This window comes from Camelus ferus, chromosome 12 (assembly GCF_009834535.1).
Source record: "Camelus ferus isolate YT-003-E chromosome 12, BCGSAC_Cfer_1.0, whole genome shotgun sequence".
Taxonomy (NCBI): Eukaryota; Metazoa; Chordata; class Mammalia; order Artiodactyla; family Camelidae; genus Camelus; species Camelus ferus.
Window position 1 is genome coordinate 40,481,899 of NC_045707.1, and position 16,516 is coordinate 40,498,414.

The window sequence follows — 16,516 nt, forward strand, 5'->3', positions numbered from 1 at the left end:
TTTGTTCACGTCTTTCTCTCCCACCTGTGTTGGGCCTCTTCTCCTTCCAGTCTTTCAAAGTCCCAGTGGAAAGTTGCAGACCTTTGAGGGATTGGAGCTCTAGTCAAAGTTCATTTAATGACACCATGGAAACTGTGTTACCAGTTTTTTAAAAATTCTCTTAACCACTCTGGTCCTCATCAGTAAAAGATTATTGGACCAGATGCTCTTGAAGGTGCTTTTCATAACGCTTAGGATTTTACATTCCATTCAGCCAAAGTAACTCTTCCCACCTCCAAACTCCTTTTCTCCTTATTTTGCACATTTAAGATGTGGTCTTATGTTATCCAGTGTAAATGCCTCTCCCACCTCCTCCCTCTTCCTGAACCCCTCCCTCTAACTCAGAGAATTTGCAGTCTTTGATGCATTCATATTTCTCAGGAGAACCTCTCTTCTTGAAGCCTCACATTTCCATATGGAGGAGCCTCCTTAGTTAACATTCCTGGTCTTTCTTGGTGCCTCCAGTCATTTCTCCCCTGGGATAAATGACTATCCTGAATGGTATTTGGAAAAAGGAACCGAATATCCGTGGCTCAGCCCTCTCTGAGTGGTTCTCTTTTGTGATCTGTCTGCGAAGGACGCATTTGGCCTTCTCTCTGCCATTAGATCTGGAGTTGCCCCTGTGGAAGAGGCCTGTCATTGCCAGTATTAGTTAAGATCAAGTTTGGCTGAAAATGACAGAAAACCGCAAAAGACTGGCGCTTAAGTCAAATAGAAGTTTATTCTTTATCTTATGTAAGTGAAATCCAGAGTTAAGCAGTTCAGGGCCAGCGTGGCACTTTATTACTGTCTTGGTCAGCTTAAGCTGCTGTAACAAAACACCACAGGGTGGGTGGTTTAAACAACAGAAATTTATTTCTCACGGTTCTGGAGGCTGGGAAGTTCAAAATCAAGTCCAGTTCCATTTCTGGTGAAGGTCTTCTTCCTGGTTTACAGATGCCTGCCTTCCAGCTATGTTCCCCCAGGGCAAAGAGAGATCATCTCTCATGTCTCTTTTTATAACAGCACTAACCTCATTCATGAGGGGCTCCACCCTCATCACCTAATTACCTCCCAAAGGCCCCAGCTCCAAATATCATCGCATTGGGAGCTTAGGGCTTCAATATATGAATTTGGGGAGGACACAAACATTCAGTCCTTGGCCCCCTAAATTCATGCCTTCCTCACATGCAAAGTCCATTAATTCCATCCCAACAGCCCCCAAAATCTTACCTTATTCCAGAGTCAACTCTAAAGTCTAAAGTCCAAAGTCCAAAGCCTCGTGCGTGTATCATCTCAATCAGATATGGGTGAGACTTGAAGCACATTTCATCCTGTGACAAAATTACTCTCCAGCTGTGAACCTGTGAAACCAACAAGTTACGTGCTTTCAAAATCCAGTGGTGGGACAGGCATAGGATAGGCATTCCCATTCCCAGAGAAATGGGAAAGAAGGAATGGGTGACGGGTCTCAAGCAAGTTCAAACTTAGCAGGGCAAACTCCACGAGACCTTAAAGGCTCAAGAATAATTCTCTTCAGCTTGATGCTCTGCCTTCCTGACCCACTGGGGCAGTGATCTTGCCTTCTAGACCACTCTCAGTAGCAAAATCTGTATTAGTCGGAGTTTCCAGAGAAAAAGAGCCAGAGAGACAGACAGACAGACAGACAGACAGACAGAGAAACAGAGAGAGACAGAGAGGGAATTGGCTAAGAAGTCTCATGATCTGCTGTCTGCAGGCTAGAGATACCGGAAAGCCAATGATGTAGTTCCAGACTGAGTCCAAAGGCCTGAGAACCAGGACAGTCAAGGGTGTAAGTCCCAGCTGGAGTCTGAAGACTGATGTTTCAGCTCCAGCAGTCAGGCAGAGATATCAGATTCTCCTTTATGCTACCATTTTGTTCTATTCAGGCCCTTAACAGATTGGATAATAATCACACCTGTATTTGAGAGGGCAAGCTGCTTTACTGAGTCCATCAATTCAAATGCTGATCTCATCTGGAAACACCCTCACAGACACACCCAGAAATAATGTTTAGCCAAATATTTGGGCATTCCATGGCCTGGTAAAATTGACACACAAAATCAGCCATCAAAATGGTCATCCGAAAAGCAGACTTTTTTCCTCTTATTATCCATCATTGTCAACATGTAGTTAGAACCCAGTGGTGCAGTATGGCTTCTTGAGTTCCAGCCATCACATCCACCTTTCAGTCAGCAGGAAGAACAAAGGGGATAAAGAAAGACTTTCCTTTAAGGACAATTCCTAGCACACACCACTTCAAGACACTCACTGCTTAAATTACACTGGATCGCACTTAGTCATATGGCCATACTGAGCTGCAAAGGAGGCTGGGAAATATGGTCTTTATTCTAGATGACTATGTGCCCCACTAAAACCTAGGAATTCTATTACTAAAGAAAGAGGAATTGTATGCTGGCTACCTAATTCATAAGAGAAATGGTATTAAGCCCACTTAGCTGTGGTTTAGAACCACATTCTCAGTGTATCAGTCATGGAGGAGAAATATGGATCTCTTTTCGCCTGCCTCTTATGTGGCTGCCTCAATTGTTTCCAGCTCAGAAGGGGAACAAGGGATTTATTTACTGAAACCCAATACTGTCAACATATCATAGCAAATCAGTTGAGATGGTAAACTGAGTATATCTGCCCCAATTTTGTTCTGGAAGTAAGGTACCAATGCACGAAAGAAACACGTTTCATCCCCCCTCCCAGTAAAAACACTGGAAATAAGTACAGATAATATGAGTATGGAAATATGAACAGTTTTCTATATAAGACAAGCAGCTTATGAGAATAGCATATAGCAATATTAAGAGACTGCTTTGGAAGAAGTTAAACAGAAAAATATTATCTTCTTATTTCTACCCATTCAGTTATGAAATCAAAGAAAGATGCTAGCCACACATTCCCAAAGAGCAGGGGGCTGATACATGAAAGCTTATTTAAGTGTCTTGTAGCTTTTTTAAAATTATTAAAGTGAGGCTAGAGCCAACTTAATACTGAATTATGATGATATTTTTACATGAAGAATTGTTAGGTACATGTTACTTTACACATTAGATAATACTAGGTACATATTTGTTAGATATATATTTTATGTTAGATACAAACAAATCTATTACTTCTGATAAAACACATTGAATAATAAGATTCCTTCTCTTATTCATCATTCATTTCATGATTCATTTCATGTCACACACACTTCATTTTTGACTGATAAAGTACATCGCAACAGGCTTTGTGAGACTTATAATTATTGAGGCTATTTTTGTGCTGCTATTCACTGCCTTTTCTAGCTTCTCTGCATTAATAATCAGCTTTTCCTCTTCATTATTCAGTATCCAACCAAAGAGAACTGGTGTCAGCCAATCAGCATCTTGGGTGATGACTCATTTGCATTCAGAAGCTTAAAAATATTAGGTCCTTATCAACAAAACTTAAGCCTGCTGTTATACACTAGGCTCTGAGCTAGGTCAGGGGATATAGTGAAAAATAAGGTATGTTCCTGCTAAAAACTGAAATGTAAGATTACATAGCTGCTAAGATTTGTATGTTAATACAAAATAATTACTGCCACTGACTTCGCAGCTAACAAGCTGCCTTTTTTACACTGAGCTCATTTAAGCTGCAAGACAGCCTCAAGAGAGAAGTGTCTCCATTATTAACCCTATTTACAGACCAGGAAACTGAGTCCAAGGTGAAAACTAGCCCCCATATCAAAATTGTTTTTAAAAGTCCCACTCCATATGTTCTTCAATTCTGGAATTCCTTCCAGAAATTCTGAATAAGAGTATGAAGTGTTTTCAAAGAGTGGTGCCTGAATTTCTAACATCAGAATTATCTGGGGCACTTGTCTAACAGGCAGATTCCTGGGCCCCATCTCAGACTGACTGAATTCAAATCCTGAGAGGGGTCCAGAGAAGTGGCAGCTTAACAGACTCCCCCAGGTGACTCTCCAGCTGTCAGTAGTTTGAGATCCACCAGAGTAGGCCTTTCACAGACAGAACAGGAAGGATAGGACATTCCAGGCAGGGAGAAATGTACAAGCCAAAGTTTGGAATTACGGACAGTCACGGCAAACACAGAATCCACAGCAGACCAAAATTATCCATTTCATCAATTTCTAGACTATGTCATAGACTATCCACTGAGTTGAAAATCTTAAAGGAGGGGCTGAAATGATTTCTAAGCCCTCAATGCCCTGGTCTCTGTGACACCTCCAGCTTCTTCAATCAGATGCAGGCTGCAGCAGCTAGTAGGTCAAAAGTCTGCCTCTCTTGAAACCAGGGACACTTAATTTAATCCCAGACACAATCTGCTGCTGGCTACAAAGATTGTCTCACTGAGTTACACCCAAGTCCTAAACAAACTGTGTATGGTAATTATCAGAGTACTGGACTAGAAGCCAGGAGACTCGGGTTCAAATCCTGTCTCAGCCATTGTACTCATTATATCTCTTTGTTTGCAAGTCACGGGACTAGCTTAATTTTATAGAGGAATTTCTCGTAGAGACATGGGTGTCTAATGGGTCCCAAAGGCAGATTCAGGCCTCTAGAAAGACTATTCTATCTATATTATTCTTCCTTACCTTGCTAGACACACCTGTTCATTTTTCTTTGCTTTGCTAGAGTAGCTTTTTCTGCTGCCCTGTTTACAGGATGGAACACAGCTGCCCCTCTGCTCCCAGTAATAGCTAACAATCACTGTTCACTTACTTGGATCAGACAGTATTCTAAGCTCTTTATAAGTATTGTATTTAATCATTACCACAATTCTTTGTAGTAAGACTGCCATGATTGCCCCCTTTATACAGATGAAGAAACTGAGACACAGAGAAGTCAAGTAACTTTCTCAATGACACACAGCTAGTTCTGTTATGGACTCCAGGCGGGCCAACTCAGAGTCAGTAGACTTGTGTCCTGCCTCGCATTCTTTCATATAACATATAAAGGTTTAATGGCTATCTCTCTGTCTGATTTCATATTTCCAAGTAGAACCAGATTGTCCCATATGGCAGGGGGTCCCATCACACAGTATGATCATGAATGAGAGGGCTGTGTTCATGGAAGTGAAGTCCTGAGGAAGCCCCTGTGCTTCCTACAAAAGCACCTTCCATGCCTGCTAATCCAACCAAGGGATTTTCTACAGGTCCCTTCTCATCTTTTGGATTTTAGGTTCTTCTACCATAAAATGAAGGTGTTCATCCTGCTCAGTGTTTTCCAGATGTGTTCCATGAAGTACTGTGCACAGAAAAGCTCTGTGGTCCTTGGGAAATGCTGTTTACTCTATTCCTCTCTTGGATACTCACAATGAAAATGGCTCCGAAAAGGCCATTGATGAAGATAATTGCTTAACCTTAATGCAGCATTTCCCAAATATATTTGACTACAGAAACTCTCCCCCATCCTTTGTACAGACTCTGAACCTCTGCTTTATGGTAACTATAGTAGAGTTCAAATAGAAATGCTGTAAACTACCCACCACAACCCTTCATGTCCACCTACAGCTGTGTCCCTCCTCTCCTCCTCTTCTCTGGTTCCAATAGCAGAGGTACCCTTTCTCCTTTCAAAGGCTCGTGGGTCTGGATTCCATTCCCTCCTGCCTTTTCAGCAACTTTATACTATCCATTTCATATTTCTTTCTCTCCCTTCCTCTATCTCTATCTGTCCTGTATTTCCAAACCTCTGCTTCCTGCCCCACTTAAACCATTTAAACATGGTAAAATGTCTTTCATCCTAAAGAAAAACTCTTCCTGGTCCTCACTTCCCTGTCCAGATATCTCCCTTCCCTGCACAGCCAAAATTCTCCAAGAGGAAACTACTCTGTCCCATGTCTTCTCCCATGCATTCTTCAGGGCTCTCCAACCTGGCTTCTGACCCCAACACAAATCACTTCCAAAATGGTTCTTGCTGGGATCCCCAATGGCTTCCATATCACTAAATCCAAAGGGCAATATTTGGGTCCTTATCATCCATCTTCTCTCAACAGCATAAGCCATACTGCAATAACTGGTCCCAGTCTTTCCATACTAGTCTTTTCCTATCCTTTCTGCAGATCCCAGCTAGACTTTACCTCTACTTAAAGCCTTGTGGTGGCTTCCTGGTGCTTTCAGGATAAAAACTGAAATCCTTAGCATGTCCTACAAGATCCTGCCTCATTTAGTTCCTGCCCTCCTCCCAGCCTCACCTCCATCCACACTGCCCCTTGCTCTCTTGGCACAGCTTGCATAGAGATAAGGAATGCTGATAAACATTCTGCAGTGCACAGGACAGCTCCCACAATAAAGAATTACCCCCAAGTGTCATTGGAGCCAATGTTGAAAAACCCGATCTAAGCTAATCATTTCATCATCCTTCCTAATGATAGGTTTAAAATTCCTGCAGCACACAGTGTCCACCTGGCTACTATTACAGGCCCAGGAGTGGGCATATATATCCTCAGTTGGTTCAGTCTGACTGCAGAGGTGGACTTTTCTTTCCATGGTGAGAGGAGAGTGTTTCTCTCTCTCCCTATTTCTCCCTTACCCCCTCCCTCGCCATTGGTTGGAAACAAGAAAGCGTGTTGCCCCACCTGCTACCGACAATGCCTTATGACCACATGAAGAAAGCAGTATTCACCACAATTCATATAGCAGTAGTGGTACAGCAGCGATGGGGGAGAGAGAGAGATAGAGAAAGAACCTGGATTTTATAGCATTGTTGGGCTACTGGATCAAACAAATCTGAAGTCCATCTTACTGCTAAATTTCTTATTACATGAGATAAATAAATGTCCTAGTTTTATAAGTTAGTTTGAATCATGTTTTCTGTTACTTGATACTTCAGACTTTCAGATTCATTTGTATGGTTCCTTTCAGTCCTTTATGATTCAATGACTTTTTGATTCTAGATGTGGCTAAAATCCTTCTAGCCCTGGACATCTTCAGAGGAAAGGTAAATAATTCTAAGGAGTGCTAGTAGATGGCAGGGAAGAGCACATCTTTGTGACATTAAAGAATACTTCTTTTCTTATTTACTACTTGGACCTCTCTTCAATTTCTATTCCTCTCAGATCTATCTCAGATATATTCAGGCCATGATGAAAGGCAATTTATCTTACTAAGACGATGACAGGTGTGCTTGTGACCCCATCAACCTTGCCTTCTGCCTGTTCCTGTGGCTCCAGTTCCAAGCAGCTGCTCCTCCCCCCATTTCTGATGTGCTGGACATGCAGGAATCCTCCCCCCCCACCCCCCACCCCCCGCATTATCGTCATCATCATCATCCATCACAGTCGCAGCTGCTACGGTCACTTGTCATGACCATTAGGGTCCTGTGGGACACACTAGCCTAGATTGCTGAGTTCTGTGTCAGGATAGCATTTGAACAGCAGCAGTGATAGCTAGGATGATCGTGCACTTGTGATACCTGGGGCTTAGCACTTCACACGCCTTCCAGCACTGAACCCTCATAGCCACTTTGCGATTCAGGCACTATTATTAACCCTATTTTCCAGGTGAGGTAACAGGCCACAGAAAGATTAAACAGATTCCCCAAATCCACACAGCAGGTAAATGAAGCCCTTTTTCCTGGGTCATAGAAAACAAAGGTAGAGTGGACAAAGCCACTGTGATTTAGTTTGTTTTAATTGAGTCTTTTCTAAAAATTTTTGATTAAACAGTAGGCACACAAGATAACCTAATCAAACAGTGTGGTGAGTGATCAAATGAAAGGCAGTATTCTCCCTCACCTGGCTAGGTGTCCTGTCCTGCTCTGCAAGGCTAACAACCGCTAAAAAGTTTCTGGCAAATGTTTTGCAGAATTCCCTTTGCATATGCAAAGAAGCATTTCTTCCCTTAAATCATCTTGTCCTAACTTCCTTCTCTCTTAGGGCAGCATTCTCTTGACACAAGCCATGCTGGGCCTTTTTCCTGGTCTTTCTTTCCCACCTCCCCTCACCCCACCCCCCCCAGGCTTCTTTGCCCCTTCTGGGAGGGCAGAGTTGTTGGTTGCCAACATCAGCACAGTCAAGTCATCTCTGGCACAATCATGAATGAGGGGATGAGAGCTCAACCACCAGCACCTTGTGATGAGAGAAAGAAAAAAGGAAAGATCAAAAAAGAAAAATCCTGAAAAGCAGAAGTTTCCTGAATAGTCTCCCTGCAGCCCTGCTGGGCAGCTTTCTCTTTCTCCCGCCTGAGTTGCCACCCTAAATCCACAGACTGCTTGGTTGCTAAAATGTCAGGGTGAACCTTCAGCTGGACAGTTAAATAAACATATGAGGTCACTAGCAAAGAAAGACACTGCCAAGGATCTAAGTTCTCCTGAAGATCCCCTGGTGAAGGCAGTCCCAGTTCGGGGGACTACCCTTTCTGCTTTCACCCCGAGCTGCTTATATTTTTGTGGTTGTTGCTGAAGTTCAATTGCAGCTCTCTCAGAAAGGCTTTAGGAAGTAACGTTTCAAACAGGCCCTCCACATGCACTCTCTTCCAAACATTTGCTTTGTCTGGAAGTGGCACAAACTCCCACCCACTGCTAATCCCAGCTCACTCTCCATCTCGCCACAGCATTTCTCAGTAGGACCAGCTTAAGTATTCGTCAGTAACAGACATTTAGTCCTTAGCAAACCAAGTGGAAATTGGGCAGTGGATCTCACTAGGCATTTCAGAAACATGTGCAGCCATGGCTCAGGTAAGGAGCTCCGAGCCCACACTTGGAGGATTCCATGATATTGGTGTCTGGATAGAGACTTTGAGAGGTGCCCTTGTCCATAAGGAAGAAACCTGGCCAGCTGGTACAAAGCAAACATAAATTAAGCTGCCTCATGACTATATACACACCATGAACCCACAATCCACCCTTTGATTTTGGACTAGGTAATGAAGGAAGCTCATTCCATGATGAGGTATAAAATATTAGGATCTAATCTTGTTTTAGACACAGCAGCTCTACCTCTCTTTCAGTGTTTTTCACCTCCACCTTGGTGCCATCTACTGCCTTAGTCATACTCAACTCCCCAGCCACCACCAGCACCACCAGACAAGGCATCTGGTACTCTGCATTTGTATCACACCTGGCCTGGTATCTGAAGTTCCGTCTTGTGTGTTTCTAATCTTTGGACACCTTCCATTGATTGATAGTGCCTGATTGGTGGGTCTTGTCCAGATTCAAGAGGAAAAACTGATGTTTATGTCATGGGTACATAACTGGGAAGTTGGACAGTTGGGTTGCTGTGAACTTGCAACCCACCTGTCTCACCTCAGTTTATGAGAACTTTTCCACGCAAACATGGAAATGTTAGAGCCAAAGGCTCAAATTAAGAATCAAATAAGCCTTGAGTCTGGGTCCCTCTGACCCTTGTAGTCCATCTCCCCAGTAACTAACCTCTGCCACCTCCTCCACCTGTGTCTGAGTCCTTTTTGGCTCTGAAGATGCCAAGGACTTCCCCTCCTTCTTCTGAACCTCAGTTTCCCTGTGACGGTAGTAGATAGAATTGTTAGCCCCAATCCCTCACTCCTCCTGCATTCACAGCCTTGCCATGGTTTCTTCATGGGTGCAGTGTATTTCCCTACCTTTTGACTTTGAGTTTGATCATATGACTTGCTTTGGCCAATGGCATGTGGGCAGGAATAACAGTCTGCTAGTTCCAAGCTTAAGCCTTAAAAGGAGTCTCATGTTTCCATTTACACTCATGGCTTTGCTATCACCAGGAGTTATTCCACTGGTCCCAGAGGAGAGTGAGAGATTTGTGACAGCCTCCCCATCTGCAGTAGCCTGAAGCTGAGCTGCCCCAATCTAACCATAGATCTTCATTTAGAGACAGAGCTGCTCACCCAAAGCCAGGCTAGATGGACAAATCACAGCTATCCTGCAAAAGCATTAGCAATTATAAATGATTGCTATTTTAAGATACATAATTTTGGAGTGATTTGTTACGCAGCAATTGCTGACTGACACACTGATTTCCTTATACTGGCTGCAAATATCACCTTTCTGGCCCATATTTTTGGACATTCACTGACCACCTGTACCTCCTAGACATCTTGTGCATCCTGGAGTAAGATATTTAGACTCTGTATGTCTAAGAACACCTCTCTTTCCTTCTCTGTAAGGTTATAGGATAAAATATTGGATGCTCAGTTTAATTTGCATTTCAAATAAAAAAATTTTAAGTATATTCCAAGCAATGTTTGCAAATTTTTTTTCAAATTCAGATTTAACTGAGTATTATACATTTTTATTTGCTAAATCTGGCAACCCTACTCTTCTACTGGTGGGATTTGACAAAAGAAAAAATGACACCCTCCCACCCCCAGACACACACACACACACACACACACACACACACACACACACACACACACACAGAGTTAAGCTTAGATCACTTATTCTATCACTTCATGGAAGAGTTATCTTCAATGAAAGTTTAGAGCAGTTTTTTGGGGGTAAGTCTGCTTGAAGTGATTGCCTTGTGAATATTCTCTCCAAATTCCAAGGCACAGAGGTGAGGGAAGGAAGGAATTATTTACAACTCCACATTAGGTTAACTGGATCAGTGGAAGGACTTCATTTCTCTCTCCATACTCTCTCTAGTGAAAATCTGTCCACTCTTAACATATCAGAGGTGAAACAGAGAGTTAAATATCAGGAGCCACATATTGGGTTTGCAAATGGCTGCTTGTCATTCCTCAGTGCATAGAAGGACCCTATCTTTTATTGTCAATTTGATTAAAGGCTTCAGCTTCAAAATAAAATTTGTGTCCAAGGGGCTTTCATTTTCCCTTTGATAAACAGGCATAATTCACTTTTCTTTAATGTTATTCCAAAGAGCGTTGTGTTACAATGGGGTTTTTGTGATGCCCCAAAAACATTTTTGAAACTGTTCTTATCTTTCCAGGCTCTTGCTAACAGCCACCACAACAGTCTCTTGCGGTATAAGTGTGCCTGCTCTAGCGGAGGCTCAAGAAATAAGTTTATAACCTCTGTAAGTTGGATCTCCTGGGTGAGAGGGAGAAAAGGTTGCATATAAATTCTTTTCCATAAAAGGCTTTATCAAATAACTGAAACACAGCATACTAGGTTCCAGATTCATTTTCAATCAGCATTTTGTGAGCACCAACTAGGTACCAGGTGGTTCATAGACCACTGGTTCTTAACCTTGGCTGCACATTAGAATCACATAGGGAGCTTTTTGAAAATACTGCTCCCCAGGGCCCACCCTTGTAGAGTCCAGCGCAGTTGGTTTAGGATGGAGGCTGAGCATTAGTATTTTTAAAAGCTCCCTAAAGACTCTAAGGTGCAGGCAACAGTGAGCAACACTGATACATAAAATTGTGTTTATTCTCCTCAGCAATCCGATGAGGGAGGCAGGAGTATCGTGTATAAAATGTGGGGACTGCTCACTGTAAAGCAGCCTCCATCACCCTCTCCTCAAGCTTGGGCCTGTTTCATGCTGTTTCATACAATGACAGCTCAGGACACCAGGGGGCTTCAGGGGATTTTTTAAAAATTGAGTCCTCTATAAAAAGTATAATGCTCAGAACTTCTCAGATAATTAAACTCAACATACCAAAACATGATAGATATATTTTAAACTTTGTATTATCTAATATTTAATGTACATAAAAGTAAAGGAACAGCATAACAAACCCCCGTTACCCATAACTCAACTTCAACAATTACACGCATTTTCTCAGTCCTGTTTCCTCTCTGTCTTCCAGGGTTTACATTTGTTTTGTTTTACTAGATTGTTTTAAAGCAAATCCCAGTCATATTATTCGCCTGTAACTTCTCTAACACCTGAGGACTTATTTTGTTGTGGTAAAATAAAAGTAACATAATGTTTACTATTTTAACCATTTTTGAGTATAGAGTTCAGTGGTATTAAGTACATGCACATTGTTATGCAACCATTACCACCATCCATCTCTAGAACTTTTTTCATTTTTCCCAACAGGAGCACTGTACCCATTAAGCAATAACTCCTCAACCTCTTCCCCCAGCTTATGACAACCACCCTTCTATTTTCTGTCTCTATGAATTTGACCACTCTAGGTACCTAATATAAGCAGAATTGTACAATATTTGTCCTTTTGTGTGTCTGGCTTCTTTCACTTAGCAAAATGTCTTCAAAGTTCATTCACATTATAGCATGAAACACCTAGGACTTTTTCTGCAGAAAATCTAATATCTTCATCCTTAACAAAATTAATATGATATTAATATGGTTAAGTTTCCTTTAAGCTAACAGTGCCCTCTCACCCAAGCCTAGCACTTTTTTGTGCCATTCATTAACTTAGAGAAAGAAACCAGGTCATTTGTTCTGTAGGATTGCCATCGTTAGGTTTGGCTGGTTATATTCTTCTTCTCTGGGAAGCATCTAACATGCTCCTCCCTTCCATTATTTCCTGGAAACTGATGGGTAGCACAAGAAGCTTAACCAGACTGTTGTCCATTTTTTTGGCAAGATGGCTTCCTGGGGAATGTAACATACATCATATTGTGCCATTCAAGAGGCCAGTATTGTCTGACTGTTCTGCTTTTAGTGATGTTAAGATCGCTCAGCTACTGTCACCCTGATCCTTCCATCCAACTTCTGCGTGATAGGATTTCAATACTGAAAGAAGCCACCCTGAGTTTATGACCTCTGCCCAGCTCTTCTCAGCTGTTTGAAGGAAGAAACAGAACCAAGGAAGTTTAATGATTTGTTCAAAATCATTTGTTTGTCAACAAATGTTTATAAAGCTCCCACTCCTGGAAGAACGCAGGTCTCTTCCCATGTGAAGTTTCATCACTCCTCCCCATGCGACCACATGGCTCAATTCTTCAAGAACTTGGTAGCAATGAAAGCTGCCCAGAGTAAACCACAGCCTCAGGAGGGCAGGAGTCTTATCTATTTATTCTCCACTGAACTCCCTGGACAGAGCACAGTTCTGGCATAGAACAGGCATCTGATAAATATTTGTTATATGGAAGGAGGAACAAGTGAATGAAATGAATACTTAATTAATCTAATCAAAAGATGCATGAACTTTTGGGGCACTTTTTCAAACATATGTTTCTCTATCTCCTTTACCTATATACATCTTTATAAAAGAATGCCCAGATAGTTCTTATTACTTTCTGTCCATGAATCTATCTCAATATGAATCTTAGATATTTGTAAAGAGCAGTGTGGTCTTTTGCCAAGTGCCTTTTCTGGGAGATCACACACACAGTCAAGGACTGGCTTTGATTTCCCCAAAAAGCTTTGAAGTCTCTTACCTGGATGGTCTGTTGCCCTTCTACAATTTCCAGAGAGCAGCCAGGGCGAAATTTTTCAAGTACAATTCTGATCATACCATTCTACACTGAAAACCCTCCAGTGTTCTTCCACTGTGCTTAGAATACAGCCCAGACTTCTCGCTGGGACCCTCAAGTTCCTGCGTGTCCTAACTCATGCATCTCTCCAGCCTCATTTCTTAGAATCCCTTCTCCCACACTGGCCTCCTTTCACTCCCCTGACCACAGAACCTGCAGCCCACTCCTACCCAAGGCCCTTGGACCTGCCTTTCCCTCTGCCTGGCCTGCTCCTTCACAGCTCTCCCTTCAGGTGTCTGATCAACTGCCCTGGGACAACCCTGTTTAAAACGGGCCTCCTCTAGTCACTCTGTATCCCATTGTCCTGGGTATTTGCTTCATAACACTGTCACCACATGCAATTACCTTATTTGTTTATTTGTTCCCTCATTTTTTTAATCCCTCTCCTCCATTAGAATAGAAACTCCATGAAGATAAATAATTTATCTTACTCACTACTGTTCTTAACAACTAGGACAGTGCTTAGAAACAGAAAATGAGCTTGGTAACTATTTATTGGGTGAATGAATTAAGGCAAACCTTTAAAAGTTTGTGAATGCAGAATGCCTGAATCCTTGATTAGCCTGCCTGCTTTTCTACCCTGGTCTTCACCCCAGTACACAGCTAAGCCTTTTGACACACTATAGCTCAACTTGGCCCTAGACTCTAGGAAAGAGTTGAAAGAGCCCTGATTTGTTTAGCTGTCACATAAAATTCCCTTAATGTCAGGCCTGCTCCCACCTTGGGCCCAAGGTCTGACTCGTAAGGTTGTGGCTTATTCCTGGACCTAAATATTCATATTATTTCTCAGGTCATATATAGACTCTGCCTTATGCCCCTGCTTCTGCCTTATTCTCACCACTGTCCTCCCACCCTAGGAGTTAGAGTCCTGGTTCTTATCCCAGTCTCCGTGCTGGAGCAGGGCTGCTGCTGCTGCCCTGGTGGGCCTCTTCTGGATTTATCCCATGTCTCCCTCAAAGCCTTTCCCATCCCCCCACCCCCAACTTTGTCCAAAACAGCCAACACCCAGATGATGGGCCAAGTTAAAGGCTGTTACACCAAAAGCAAGCAAACTCGGCCTGCCCCTCCATGGAAGCAGGGAAGGGTGTCCCCAGGATCTTACAAAGGAAGAGGAAGTGGGTCTGGTGCTCTCATAAACACTTCAAATGAAAAGAACGGTCAGCATTTTAGATTTGAACTATTAAGTTGAACCACATGAAATCGCTGGTTTGCTACCTACCAAAAATAGAAGGTTTATATCACTCAGCCACACATCTCCCGGCCTGCTTCTTCTCCCAGACATGGCACACAGAGCTATTGTCTGTTGTCTTGGATGGATCTGGAGTGAAGAAAACATGGACCATAATTAAAGGGTGAAGTCTGGGACCAAACTCTGAAAGAGAAAGCCTTCCCAACCCCTTTGCTATGGCTTAGGACACTTGAAACAAAAAATAAGAAGGAAGTGTCGATATTCATTCACACTCCCTCAGCAAAAATGCATTCAAGTCCTACTATGTGCTAGGCATTATGCCTTTAACCTAACATTCTCTTCACACTTGATGTTTGAGCCCAGCTTCGTTCTTCCTTTCGAGGAAGGCCTTTGTGTTATAACAGAAACAGCACTCATTTAGAGTCAGAAAAGCCATGGTTCAGCTCCCAGGTATGTTATTAACGAGCTGGATGACCATAAGCAAAATTTCAGACTCTCTGAGTTCTCAGTTTCCTCATTGATAAAATAGGTATAAAAAATAGCCACACTATACTTTCAGGATGAAATAAGTTGGTCTCCATGGCAAGTGTACTCACCATGGGTAAATTCCTTTCAGTTTTCCTTTTTTCATAAAACCCTTTATTCATTCTCAAGTTTCCTTGGAGCAGCTATGGCCTCTGGTTTAAATAGGTTTGTTCAGGTTGGAGCAGACACTTACATTAAGTGGGATAAAAATCTGGGGTAAGGTTCATAGACACCAGGTTAAGAATTCCTGATGTATGTTTAGGTGTTTCAATACTCAGTGGATGACTCTGACCCCAAATGATCAACGTCTCCGTCTGCTTTCTTGTTCTATTTTTGGATGTTTTATAAACATGCCAATACCAGTCTACGGGACCCTGGACTTTGCTACTACCCAAAGCCCTTGGCCAGTGTTATCACTGATCACGACTAATTGTTGGCAGAGCTGCAAGGGGGAGTCGCTCTCATATCCTGCTAGGGGAAGTGTAAATTGAGAACACCTTTTGGAGGACAATTTGACAGTCCCATTAAAAACCCAGAAATGTATGTAATTTGTATATTAGAAATTCAACAGTAAGAATATCTGGTGAGAAAGTAGTTCATTAGATGTTTGTTTACAAAAACTTGGGGGAAGTCCTCAATATCCAAGCAGAGGCTTAATTAAATCAAGTATGACCACCCATAAAATGGAATACAATTGGGCCATGAGAAATCTCATAATAAAATGAGAAAGTGTAATCCATTGCTAAGTGAATAAAGCTGATTATAAAACAGCACAGTACAGTGTTTATCTTTTTTTTTAACCAAATATACCAAAAGTCTAACAGTGGTTATATCTACATGGAAGGATTATTGGTGATTTTTGTTATCCTCCATACTTTTCTATATTTTCCAATTTTTCTGCAATCTATGTAAAGTACTTAGAATATTTTCAAAATTAGAGGGTAGAGGGAAGGATCCATCTTCCTGTTTTTTTCTAAGTAGTTAATTCAAAAAACAGCTTTAATGAGGCGAACAGAGCAGAGAGCAGGGACTTCTGAGAATGATGGTGACACAAATGGCCATTGTTACATCATGGTTATGAAAGATTTAAGAATTGCTATTTCCATGTTGTGAGTTTTCCAAGCCACATGTTTGTACATGGAATTGCCTTGACCAGTTGCGTTCAGCTCAGTGAATAATACAATGGAATGTCAGGGCAGGAAGGAATCTTAAAAATCAATTTGTTTTGCTACATTTCTTAGGTGAGGCATAAAAGCTCAGAGGAGCCAAGTGACTTGTGTTAGGCTGTGGAGCTGGTTGTATCCTTACACATGGCACTAGGTAACAAGTACACTGGGGTTCACATGATGAAGAGGCAAAGATTATTTCAGATTAGAAAGACCCTTCACAAAAGTATCCATTTAGAATAAGGTAGAGTATAAAA

The 16,516-nt window shown here is 42.1% G+C and overlaps 1 long non-coding RNA gene across 2 annotated transcripts in view; it reads right to left on the reverse strand.

The window, feature by feature from the left end:
• Window positions 1–791: 791 nt before the first annotated feature.
• LOC116667696 overlaps window positions 792–16,516 on the reverse strand; it is a 54,306-nt gene continuing 38,581 nt past the window's right edge. For both annotated transcript variants that reach the window (XR_004324685.1, XR_004324684.1), the window contains 3 exons: window positions 14,599–14,697; window positions 1,252–1,382; window positions 792–990 (listed from right to left, as the gene is read on the reverse strand). This is a non-coding gene — a long non-coding RNA (uncharacterized LOC116667696). The remainder of the gene's footprint in view (window positions 991–1,251; window positions 1,383–14,598; window positions 14,698–16,516) is intronic.